This window comes from Poromitra crassiceps, assembly GCF_964638095.1.
Source record: "Poromitra crassiceps genome assembly, chromosome: 19".
Taxonomy (NCBI): domain Eukaryota; kingdom Metazoa; phylum Chordata; class Actinopteri; order Beryciformes; family Melamphaidae; genus Poromitra; species Poromitra crassiceps.
The window spans coordinates 21,510,712-21,523,282 of record NC_139646.1 but is presented as its reverse complement, the minus strand read 5'-3'; the positions used below and the strand labels follow the sequence as shown (position 1 = coordinate 21,523,282).

The 12,571-nt window shown below is 45.2% G+C and overlaps 1 protein-coding gene across 3 annotated transcripts in view; it reads right to left on the bottom strand.

The window, feature by feature from the left end:
• The window catches only part of palm3 (paralemmin 3), a 60,636-nt gene extending 58,478 nt beyond the window's left edge, over positions 1 to 2,158 (bottom strand). Inside the window, exon 1 of one of the 3 annotated variants that reach the window (XM_083656014.1) lies at positions 1,550 to 2,158. The gene's annotated coding sequence lies outside the window, so the exon portion shown is untranslated. The remainder of the gene's footprint in view (positions 1 to 1,549) is intronic. The other 2 variants (XM_083656012.1, XM_083656013.1) reach the window with 2 other exon arrangements.
• Between the last annotated feature and the right edge of the window lie 10,413 nt (positions 2,159 to 12,571).

Here is a 12,571-nt window from a genome sequence, read left to right as displayed (position 1 = left end):
CTGATCCTTGTAGATCAGTATTCCTTTTCCTTGAAGCATGTGATGGGCTCATCTTAAAACACAGGAGTGCTGATCTGGAACCAGTTGCCCCCTTTGGCCATTGTGAGGTTCATGTGGTCATGTAACGTGACCTGGGCAGTGATCCTACATAAGTGCAACTTACTCTTCGGGCATACGTGACCTTGTTAACAGACCTTAGAGAAAGGCCTGAGAGTTTGAATAAGCCAGAGGTGCATTAGGTGAATAACACCCCCTGTATATGGCCTCAAGCCGCTCTGCACCATGCTGGGATCTCTGCCCATTAAACACCGTCACGCTGGGCAGCAGCGTGCTGAACACAGTGCTCCTGTATGTATGGAGAGCTGTCACACAGGCCTGAGCTCTGATAATAGACCCTTTTCACGGGGGCCATTTTGTGTCAAAAAGTCAGGGTAAACACAGGTGTAAGCAAATTAACACTAATGAGGGTTTCCAACGTCCCCGATTGTAAGTTGGAAACCCTCATTATTGTTTTGCTTGCACCTGTGAAAAGGGTCTATCAAGCAGTGACCTGCCCTAGCTGCAGGGTTAAAAAGCTGAAATAGCTCTGTGTGCTGCTGCATGCATGAGAGGTGAATGTTGCGTGTGGTTAGTGTGGGATGCAGAACGTGAGATTGTGTGTGTGTGTGTGTGTGTGTGTGTGTGTGTGTGGGATGTGGGTGTGGGTGTGTGTGTGTGTGTGTGTGTGTGTGTGTGATGTGGGTGTGTGTGATGTGTGATGTATGATGTGTGTGTGTGTGTGTGTGTGTGTGTGTGTGTGTGTGTGTGTGTGTGTGTGTGTGTGCTGCACAGTGAGCCCTCTATTTGGCCATGTGATGATTACTCAGAAGGTTTGGTGCTGACAGATCCTCACAGAAAATAACCATGTAGGCTGTCCCTCTAATAAATGACAGATGAATACTACACACATCTCTGCACATATCTCATCGTAGCCTAGTGACACCTTGGCAGATACAAATAAACATATAAACATACCAACATACCATGAGTATGGAGTCACTATAGCCTCAACAGAGACCAAGATTGATTCTGATATTAGATATTCCAGATATGAGAAGAATCAATCTAGTCTCTGTTGAGGCTAAACTCAGTAATTTACCACATACTATACGCTCTAAGTAAGTCCCTGTTGTAGATGTTATTGATACAAATTGCATTTCTGTGCAGATTGTTGGGAGTGTTATGGAATAGAATTGACCATCCCTCATCCGCAGTGTGTCCATAACAGTAAGCTTGGTGCAAAAATCAAACAGGTTTCAGACATATATTAGAAGTGAACTTTCAGCGCAGTGACACCAGTCAGTGTTTCAAAGTGTACAGCTAATGTATAACTCTTGGATTTTGTAATGCTTTACAGAGGTCACGCAAGTCAACAGCTGGTGAGGCAGGCGGTTTCTCTCTGGCTGGGGATCACTTCCACCAGTTGGCCCAGTGTCAAAAGGTGTCAACCCATATCAACGCAGCAGAGGTTGAACTAACTAGCATGATAACAGCAGCACAACAGACTTACCTGTTCGAACTTGGCCACTTGATACCGCAACTGCAAGTCCAATAAAATATTCAAAACGAAAGCAGGGAGAAAACCCGGCGTGCGCTCCGGTGAAACAAGACGAAAGAGCACAAAGCAAACAGGAAACCGTCTAGTTGCAACTCGATGAAAATGTGTGTGGGGCTAAAAGAAAGAAGAAGAAAACAAACCCACACTAATCCCACTGTGTACACTATTGAACACCTGATAGCCTCCTGGCCGCAGGCAGCGAGCTGGGTCCCAAAACGCAAAGCGAGACAACTTTCCGCGACACGTCGTAAAAACTTATCAAACTTTATGGCTCTATAATAAAGTTTGGCTTCAAAGAGAAAGTCGCGGCATTACTACCGGGGAGACGAGGTGAGCCCGTGTCGGAAAGGAAAGTCACTCTCGCCGCCTCCCTTCGTGTGTAAAACCCGTTCCCGTGTTCCCGAGGAGGGCTCGACTCGCTCTGGCCAGCCGGTGGTTACCTGACTCCAGTCATTACCGTGAGGCCAGCCCTCCTCCAGACACACGCGCGCGCCCACACACACGCACACACGCGCGCACACACACACACACACACACACACACACACACACACACACACACACACACACACACACACACACACACACACACACACACACACACACGCAGCGCGCGCGCACTCTCTCTCTCTCTCTCTCTCTCTCTCTCTCTCTCTCACACACACACACACACACACACACACACACACACACACACACACACACACACCAGCCAAAATGTTTCCTGTTGTTCTCGCTGTGTGTGTGTGCGTGCATGTGTGTGGGTGTGTGTGTGTACGCGCGCGCGCGCTTTGTGTTTGTGTGTGAATAGCACGAGGTGCTGAGCAAATAAATGGCCTTTCCTCAAAAGCAAGCAAAGTTGGTCTCTCTCCACATCTCTCTCCCCATCCGACTGTTTCCCGTTGTCCCCTGCAACATCAGCGGCGGAAATACGGTAATTAAAGCAGATAATATTTACATAGTTATTGCCTCCTCCAATCTACACCAATGTCAGCAAACTGTAGCCTGGCTGGCTTAAAAACCAATTTGGAACGTTAACACCTTTGCGAAAATTAGGCTGTCTGCCTGGAACTAACGTTAATAGAACTCTGCATTGATGCAAGCTAGGTGTAAAACAATGACTTTCTTAATTCCTTATTCCTTCTTGCACAAAAGTCCTCGTGTCATAATGTAAAACATGTTGTTGCATCTAAAAACATACTACTACTCAAAGCTATTCCAATCCAAACAAGGACAACTGAAAATGACCAATTGATTCGATTTGATTTTGATTGACATTCTTTATTTTGTTGCAAGACATGACTCAGCCTGCTTCTCATGCTGAGTCTCAGATAAGGATGCTAATATTCCACTGCAGGCTCCATTCAACCAGGCACTATTTTTTCATCCATTCTCTCACACCTAGGCTATAATGGGAGAGGAGGACTGCGGCCGCGCACAATTGCTCAACTGCCAGTTGGGCAAGGCCGAGCTGCGTATGTGAGCCTGCGTAGCGGGCGAGTCGGGGTGATGCGATCGAACGTTGGACCGGAAGCATCCGCAACTGTAATGTCCGCCTCTTCCGCTCTGGACCAGCCAATGAGTTCAGCAAAGAGGGAACAGCGCTGCTGTCTATGTGCTGCCTCCTACGGGCGAGGCGGATGACTACGGACGGCAGAAATGAGCGAGGAGGAGGAGGCGGGGAAGGAGGAAGACGATGACACACGGTAGGCCAGAAAGAAATTATTATCATTTTATTATATATTATAATTGTTACATTATAAGGGCTGTGTATTCATTATCATTCATTATTCATTACATACTTAAAAACGAAACGGGACGGACAAGCCTGTCTTTATTGTCGCACACACCACACATACAGAGAATACATTGTCTGAATTTGTCCTATCGTGGTCCTTCCTCTGGGGTGCAACCAGGAGCAGTGCCCGGGAACCATCTTCAGTTAGGCCTATTTGTCGTCGCTGGTCAGGTGACGAATCTTGACGATCTTCTCCATGTTTTTAGTGGGGGTCCATACCGATGTTATTTGGAGGAAACCCCAGGGGAGCACGGGGAGAACATGCAAACTCCACACAGACAGTCCCTTTCACGAGATAGCCCACCTGGGCAGTAGGCACTGAAGACATGTGGGGGACACACCCTCAGCGCCCACAACAGCATCCCAGGCGGGAATCGAACCCAGGACCTTCTTGCTGTGAGGTACAGTACCAGCGCTATACCACTGCACCACCGGTTCATACATGTAAGCACACACCTTATCAGATTGCTTTATTTTGCATTCAAGGAAAACAGTAATTTGGAATCTTTAATCTGAAGGAATTCATGGGGGAACGTACCACTCAGACCAAGAAATAAGCTAAAAGTTGTCCCATACTACTGTACCTCATGTCCCAATTTCACCCCTACAGTGTAGTGTGGGAAGGACACAAAGTTTTGTTCAACAGTAAAAGCAAGGACAGACCAAAGGCGCAAGTCGTTCAAGTATAGCTTCACAAAACAAACTAGGCCAAGCTATTTTTATGTATATTTCATTATAGCTTACTCATATTTCATTGATACTACAATATACTCTAGACGCCATTTCTCGCTGTTAATTGCTTTTTTAATTGGCCCAAATCTAGCCACATAGTATTTTAGCCACATGAATTACAGCTTAACTGACCTGTGCTGTATCTTCTTTATAATCCCATTTTGCACACACAAAAAAAATCTGATTAATTCTTTATGGCTGAAATTCCCTAGATTGGCAATTTAAAAAGGAGAATGTCCTTGGCTGTGATCCATAATGATAGTGTTTGAAATGAGCACATCCACACTCACTGACTCGGCCTACTTCTGATTCCCCAAGACAAGAGCGAGTCTTCACATGAACAGCCAATTACTGCAAGCTCACAGCAGCACTCATATCACACACACGCCTTACCCTCAACAATACCTCTGGCTCTTTATGTGTCAGTGTGTGCATGTGTGTGTGCACCAGCCTTTCCTTGACAATAATGTGTCTTCTACTACCTTACCTTCCCTGCTTTGTCCTTGACTTTAACCACTCCTCTCATTCTTTACAGTCTCGATGCCACCGGAGTTATTTGATCGTCTACATCATTCGACAAGGCAAGTCACACATCTAAAGGCATCATCCCCATCACGCAGGACACGGTATTGAAAACTGCACACCTGCAAAGCACGAGTTAAAGTGATGGGGCGGATAATATGGCTGTCCTTTGGGATGCCGTAAAAAAAGACAGATATTAATGTAGTCGCTAAAATATACTGCGGTGTAGTTTCCATCTCCTCACAGTAACCAGGTGGTGTTTAGGTCATCGCCGTTGCATAATAACCCCGTATCTCCAACATGTAACCCGATTTGAATGAATGGATGAATGAATGAAACTTTTATTGCCCCTCTCAGGGAATTTGCTCTGCACAAAAAGAGCCCAAAGAGAATGTCATCGTAACATAACAGGCACACACAACACAATACAGCACAGCACAATACAGCGCAACACAATACAGCACAGCACAATAGAGAGGCAAAGTGACCACCTACTTCCTGCTTCAGCACTGTAGTACCAGAGATTTTCATCCGTTATTTATTTTTCCCATAGACATTTCGTAAAATGCTTATGAAAATACTTTTATTTGTTCAAACGAAACGGTTCAGATATTTTTAGAAACAGGAGAGACCACAACATTTCACTAGGACCAAAACTTTTTTTAGTTTTTTAAGGTTTTGGTCCAAGTGAAATGTTCTATGGTCTCTCCCGATTCTAAATACAGCTGAACCGTTTGGTTTGACGAAGTAAAACTATTTTGCTTGCTTCATATTTAGCACATTGATACTGAACTATCGATCTTCAAATTAACCCATTGATACCTGATGCAGCATTTGTGTGTGTATCCCTTTAAGACCGCGAACCGCGTGACGCAGTTCGCGGTCTTAAAGGGATACACACACAAATGAGGGATATACACGCAAATGCTGCATCAGGTATCAATGGGTGAATATATGACACAGTGTACTGTGAGTGGGATTTGACTTGCAGGTGTTCAAGGTCGTTAGCATTGAGTATGTACAGTATTCTATTGCAGCACAAGCCAAAGAAAGGCTTTCATGGAATTTTCCTATGTCCAGTCCACTGGTATCATTGCAGCATACATGAACAGGAAACCACACACACACAACACATGCATGCAGTGCACAAGCACACACACAAAAATCACACACACCAACACATACAGTACATGCAGTGCACAAGCACACACACAAACACCACACACACCAACACCGCTTATATGGTCAGATATAGTCCGTAGGGAAGCAGAGATTGTGTTAACAGTAGGGCTGGGTATCGTTTAAAAAAATACCATACCAGTACCAATACCAGTACAGTGATAACACGATATCACCAGTACCATTAAAATGATACCAGTACCAATACCAGTACCATTAAAGTGATACCAGTACCAATACCAGTACCATTAAAGTGATACCAGTACCAATAGAGTACCTACTTTATTTGATAATAAAAAAAATCACCATACATTTGAATGTTTTGGTGGCATCACCGCACTCAACTTCACCACCACAGACGGTATGGGTTGTATAGCTGCTGCCGTAGTGAGCCAATCACACGGCTCATTAAATCGAACAATGCTTTCGGTGATTGGCTGCCAAATAGTAATTGTTTTCTAGATCTGTGTACAAAGATCTGTGTACAAAAAGGATTGAATGCAGGTACCGTTTGACCGGAGAAGTTTGCTTTAGGTTATTTTTGGCCCATAAGGTATTGAGTACTGAAACCTAGATATACCCTAGTTAAATGCAAAGGTAAACATGCACACGACATGCACACATACACCATGCAAGTATGCAATGACAGAGCACACACGCACACGCATGTGCACACACACACACACACACACACACGCACACACACACACACACGCACACGCACACACGCACACGCACACACACACACACGTGCACACACACACACACACACACACAGCAAAAAGCTGCTGGTGAGTTTGCACCTGAGGGCCTCTGACCCACATAGGACCTGATGCGTCCCACTTTTGTGTGCTTGGCGATGCGTCATTAAACCTGCGCCTGCTGTCCACACACACACACACACACACACACACACACACACACACACACACACACACACACACACACACACACAGACACAGACAGACAGTCATTAACCCTGCGCCTGCTGTCCCGGGCTGCTGCTCACCTGAGCTCATGCTGTCATTCATGCAGAGTCACACTGCTCCCAGACACACTCACACACTCACACACACACACACACACACACACACACACACACACACACACACACACACACACACACACACACACACACACACACACACACACACACACACACACACACACACACACACACACACACACACAAGCCAGTACAGCTAACTTAGTGAGGACATTCAATGATATCACTCACAATCACAATCCGCTTTATTGGCCAGGTATGGACACATACAAGGAATGTGACTCTGGCTTACGTTGCTGTCAGTACTCACACAGAAAAAGGTATGCACAAGTTAAAACAAACAAGGCATGGGTGCATTCCCTAGCCCCTGACCCTAACCGTAACCATCACAACTAAATGCCTAACCCTAACCCTAATCTTAGCCCCCCTTCACACAGCACGCTGAAGCAACGCTCAACCTACGCTCAACCTACGCTGAACCCACAAGTTTCATTTAGGCGTCCTTGTTAACAGGCGAGGCCGTTCACACCACCCGCGCGCGTTTCACGGCGAAGCCTCGCCGAAGCCACGCTCACGCCTTGCTCAAGCGATCGTTCAGGAGTCGCGCCTATTCTCCAAGCGTGATGCGTGAAGCCGTGAGGCATGAAGTCAATGGGAGTTGTGGGCGGGTTCAAGGCGGGAGAGTAGGCACCGAGAGGAAAAGAGAAGGCTTCTTGTGTCAACGGTTAGGCGTGTACGTTCAGCTTGTGCCTGCTTCAAGCTTCAGTTCTACTTCAGTTCGGCGTCCTGTGTGAACAACAAGGGCTTAACCATCACAACTAAATGCCTAATCCTAACCCTAATCCTAACCCTAACACTAACCTAAACCCAATTCTATTATTCTAATTAAAACCAAGTCTTAACCTTCAAACAGCCCTTTGAAGGTGTGTTTGAAAGTGAGGACCGGCCAAAATGTCCTAATTTTCCTAAAATGTCCTCACACCCCAGGTACAACTCAAATTGGTCCACACCAAGATAGCTATCCACGTACACACACACACACACACACACACACACACACTCAGAGCCCATGTCTGCCTTCTCAAGTATGAAAGTGGTTTCCTGGGGTAGCGCGCCTATACTAAAGTGCACTATTTTAGACACTGACACACATACAGTCCCTCTATCTCTCTCTTTCTCACTCTTCCTCCCTCCCACACACACACACACACACACACACACACACACACACACACACACAGTCTCCCGCTCTCTCATTCCCTTATCCCCTCATCCCACTCCTCTCCCTCTCTCTCTCTCTCTCTCTCTCACACACACACACACACACACACACACGTAGACTCTCTCCTCCTCTCCCTGTATCCACCGGCAAGTGCGCTGAGCAGCATCCTCCCCTCGCCAAGCCTGTGGATCCCATCACTTGCCTAATTAGCCTTGAAGTGTGCTGTTGGAGATCATCATATTTAGCTTAGCGACCCGGCGGCGGCGTGCAGACAGATATAGACTGGGCTGGCTGGCGGGAGGCTGGGGTGCCTGAGCTCTCTATCTCTCCCTGTTCACACTCACTCAGCGCCCGGGGGGGCTCCTTCTTACCGGCGGAGAAGCAGGAAGTGCGGGGTGGTTTACTTTGACAGAGAGCAGAGGAGAGGAGAGAGAGGAGCGGAGCAGACGCCACCACCAAGCCACGCAATGGGAGTCTGCTGGAGCAGCGAGTCGTTCTAGAGAGAGACAGAGAGAGAGCGGGGCGCTCGGACGAGGCGATGGTCACTCAGTAGCAGCTTTCAGCATACAGACATTTAAGGTGAGACTTCTGCAAAGCTTTCAGGGCTCTCTCATTCTTTGAGTTCTTTTTCAAACGCCTGTGTGTGTGTGTGTGTGTGTGTGTGTGTGTGTGTGTGTGTGTGTGTGTGTGTGTGTGTGTGTGTGTGTTTCTGTGCGCGCACATCTCCCTGACCCACATTGAACCTGCGGTGCAGCACAGCAGGATTCTATCAGTACCATCTCTCTCTTCAGTCTCACTCTCTCTCACATGCATCACTTGTGCAGCACCACTTGTTGGACTGCCTCTAGGCTGGCATCTAAACTACTGGGTCATTATCTGCATGCAAGACGACATCTGCACATGCAGTATATGTGTGTGTGTGTGTGTGTGTGCACACGCGTGTGCGTGTGCACACGCGTGTGTGTGTGGCGTGTGTCAGTGAGAGAGCGAGTGGGAAACAGCAGCTGTTGAAGTGGTTTATCGCCGTTAGCGCCAAGCTTCAGGCTGCACATCATAGTGAGAGTGAACGCTGCTGACGGCGTGGACAGCAACACAAGAGACAATCTGTCATGCCAGCCTTATGCCTGGCTGCTTCTCTCACCGCTTAGTGAGAGGGGTCCCTATTGTGTGTGTGTGTGTGTGTGTGTGTGTGTGTGTGTGTGTGAGAGAGAGAGATAGATTGTGCATGTGTGTGTGCTTGCGTTTGTGTGTGTGTTTGTGTGAGAGAGAGAGAGAGAGAGAGTGTGGTTGTGTGTGTGTGTGTGCATGTTTTTCTGCGATACAGTCTGTCACACAGAACCTTAGTGTGATGCATTCTCTGGTTCCTACACCTATACAGTATAGTAGGGATGTGCCATATAGGGTTATTTTTGTGACGATATCTGATATACAGATGTTTTCCAACTCTTTTGGCCGATTGCCGATATATGCGTGCATTTTTCCCCCACCTAATTTAAGAGAACATCAAGTCTCCGTAAGTGGAATTAACACATTATCATGTCTACGCTTAGTGTGACGGCCTACTGATACAGACATATATATATATATATATATATATATATATATATATAATGCTAATATATATATATATATATATATATATATATATATATATATATATATATATATAATGCTTTAATGTACACATTTACTGCGCAAAATAAGAAAACTACAGCATCGAGCATTTGGGCATAAAGCCTCATTTGATATCGCCCTGTCGTATCAACAGAAATGTTCATTTCGGGGTCGATGCTGATCTTTTATAGCCTTTATCGGCCGATAGCGTTGATGTGCTGATGGCATGGTGCATCCCTGCTACATACACATGAATCTCCTCTCACCTTCCAACACACTCCGTGCTGCAGCGATGGCTACTATAGAAGTGTGTAGTTCTGATGGAATAGTGGGCTATAGATCTCCCCTGAGGAAAGACACGCAGCAGTGGGGAAAGAGGGGGTGAAAGCGAGTATATATGAACCACTTAAACACAATGCATGTCGCCTGTGAAGCTGTGCCATTCAGCTCTATTGTATGTAGAGCCCGACCGATATATCGGTCCACCGATATTATCGGCCGATAACTGATATATCGATATCGACTGATATGTTTGCAGATATTTTTTTATTTTGTATTTTTTAAGTTATAGACAGCATGGTGTGTGTATTTGATCTTTTTTATGAACTCAAGTTATGTATTTTGTTCTATTTGTGTTTTTTGTATTTCTAGTTATCATTATTCATTTCCCAGTGAAGTTTACTGTTTCATTGCATTGATGTCATTTTGAACGATAAAGTTGATTGATAAGCTGTAAAATATCCTGCCTAGTACATTAGATATCTCAAGTCATGTCAAGTCATATCTTTGTCAAGTGTTTGATATTTGAGGGATCATCAGTGGCGTGCCGTCCATTAGGCGAACTAGGCAAATGCTAGGGGCGCTTGAGCCCTTAGGGGCGCCAGAGAGGGTAAAAAAAAAAAAAAAAATACAAATACTTTTTCATGATAATAGGCCTACTATTATTTTACAATAGTAGACAAAAAATAAGCAGAACAACGTCTTAAGTCTTTAAATAATAGTGAAATCATTTTTCTAATTCTGGCTTTCTGGCTGCCTGGGCTGCAGAACTTTCACCATGGTCCCTAATCCATACCACCCCACCCACTGCGCGGCCGCGCCCCCTTCTACCTGCTCGGAGCTTTTTCCCAGAGTGGGGGAAGGGAGCTGGAAGGTGGGTGCTGAGGGTGCTGCAGCACCCCCTGGTGGCAAGAAATGGGATTTACGAAATTGTTGGATTTGGCTGTCTTGTGTTTATACCACCAACAGGATTAATTAAAAAACAGTTTGTGCTTCCCAGCTCTAATCTTATTTCATACGCTCTCTCTTCAAAAGTGATTTTCATCATAATCTGGTTTTCCATAATAATAATAATAATAAAGTTCAGTGTTTATGCCTGTGTTGCTGTCTGTTGTAGTGTAAAACTACTAAAGGGAGAGCAGGTGCTTACATGAAAGTGAGTGAGAAAAGGAGAAGATACTGAATAATGACATCACAACAGTATAATCCTAATGTTAATTTAAAATTAAATATTCTTCTAAATATGGATGAAAGTCCAAAAAACGTAAAATTTTCTTCGGCGCTGCACTCGCGGGCAGCACCGAGAGTCCCTTCCTTACAGCACCCCCTACCTAAAAGTACTTCCAGCGCCACTGGGGGCGATTCTGAGCCTGCACTGCAGTGGTGGATTAGCTGCGATATCATTTTTATTATATTTTCTTTGGGGGGGGGGGGGGGGCACCAGCAGAAATCTTGCCTAGGGCACCAACTTGGTCAGGCACGCCACTGGGGATCATTGCATAAAACAAAAAAAAGTGTAATATAATGTGTATATATAATATAAGAATATCGACCGATGTATCAATATCGTAATTGTTTTTACTCCCTAATATCGGCCTCAAAAATGCAGTATCGGTCAGGCTCTAATTGTATGACACATACCCAGAGATCCATCATCCAGCCATTCAACTTTGTGTGTGTGTGTGTGTGTGTGTGTGTGTGTGTGTGTGTGTGTGTGTGTGTGTGTGTGTGTGTGTGTGTGTGTGTGTGTGCGTGCACGCTTTTATGTGCACATGTACAGACAATACACATTTATGATGGAAAGACACCTTGAAAGAAATTCTTGGATGTTTCAACCATTTGCGGCCATACACATGCTAGGCTATAAATAGAGAGCCCTGTGATGACGTGGAAAAGCCTGCCTGGAGGGGCTCCGTTGCCAGATAATGGGAATGTAAGTTTGTGGATGCTGTGACAGCACCCCGGGTGATATTTCCAGAAATAAAGGGTTCCAGTCCAAAATCTTAGGCTTAGCTGGATCATCATTCAGGGTCTCTAAAATATAGACGAGCTTTGCGTCCTTGGTCTGAGTGTGGACTGTGGACATTTTAGGAACCTGAGTATTTTACGTCACTTGCTATCCTAACAATTCAATTGTGTGTAAGAGGTTGGGAAAAAACTTATATTTGATTAAGCTCTTCCAGATGAGATGAAATGTTGGAGTAATACTTTGTGAAATCAATTTTTACATCTTTATTCTACAATTCTACATCTGTATTGCTTTAGTCAATAATGCATGTCGTGCATTTTAAAAGGCTTATTCCAGCAATATTTAATCGGTTTCTTTCCCTGCTCTCCTTTAAATATCCTGCATACAATTATACCCTCTGGATCCTCACCTTAAATAACAGTTTTCTTGATTATATTATTTTGATTAACGGGAATGAATAATTCCACTTGAAGACTTTTAGTTGGGGAAAAAGTGCTATGAGGAATGGCTTTAGTCCAACCTTTACAATGTGGTTCCATCCCCTGCATCCTAAACATAGATGTAACGTTTGAAGGCATCATTGAAAGTTCTCTGCGCATAGGCTACCATGAAGAGATGGACGCGTTCCAACCGTGCGAACTGGCCTCCTCTCCG